The following is a 993-nucleotide window of genomic DNA, read 5'->3' on the forward strand; positions in this document are numbered from 1 at the left end:
ATGAGACAGAGCCTCAATCTGTTGCCCTAGGTAGAGTGCTGTGGCGTCACAGCTCACAGCAGCCTCCAACTCCTGGGCTTAAGCAATTCTTTTGCCTCAGCCTCCCGAGTAGCTGGGACTACAGGTGCCCACCACAACACCCAGCTATTTTTTGGTTGTAGTTGTCATTATTTAGCAGGTGCGGGCTGGGTTCAAACCTACCAGCTCTGGTGTATGTGGCTGGCTTCTTAGCTGCTTGAGCTACAAGTGCCGAGCCTGTACTTCCTAATTCTTTTACATAGCCCTAGCAATTATCCAACTTCAGATTTTTTTTTTTAGAGACAGAGTCTCACTTTGTTGCCCTCAGTAGATTGCTGTGGCATCACAGCTCACAGCAACTTCCAGCTCTTGGGCTAAGGCAATTCTCTTGCCTCAGCCTCCTGAGTAGCTAGGACTACAGGTGCCTGCCACAACGCCCGGCTATTTTTTGTTGCAGTTTGGCTGGGGCTGGGTTCAAACCCGCCACCTTCAGTATATGGGGCCAGCGCCCTACCCCCCACCCTCAGTGGAGGGTGACATAATGAGATTCTGTCTCAAATAAAATAAATAAATCATACTTATTAAGGGAATTTTTTTTTTTTTGGAGACAGAATTTCCTGTTGCCATAGCTGGAGTAGAGTGGCATCATCATAGCCACATGAAAATTACACCCTTACAGATTACTTTTTTTTTGAGACAGAGTCTCACTTTTTTGCCATCAGTAGAGTGCAGGAACATCATAACTCACAGCAACCTCAAACTCTCAGGCTCAAATGATCCTCTTGCCTCAGCCTCCTGAGTGGCTGGGACTACAGACCCCTGAGTAGAGTGCTGTGGCATCACAGCTCACAGCAACCTCCAACTGCTGGGCTCAAGCAATTCTCCTGCCTCCACCTCCCAAGTAGCTGGGACTACAGGCGCCTGCCACAATGCCCAGCTATTTTTTGGTTGCAGCTGTCGTCGTTTGGTGGGCCC

This window comes from Otolemur garnettii, unplaced genomic scaffold (assembly GCF_000181295.1).
Source record: "Otolemur garnettii isolate 467f Iridium unplaced genomic scaffold, OtoGar3 scaffold00003, whole genome shotgun sequence".
In the NCBI taxonomy this organism is placed as follows: Eukaryota; Metazoa; Chordata; class Mammalia; order Primates; family Galagidae; genus Otolemur; species Otolemur garnettii.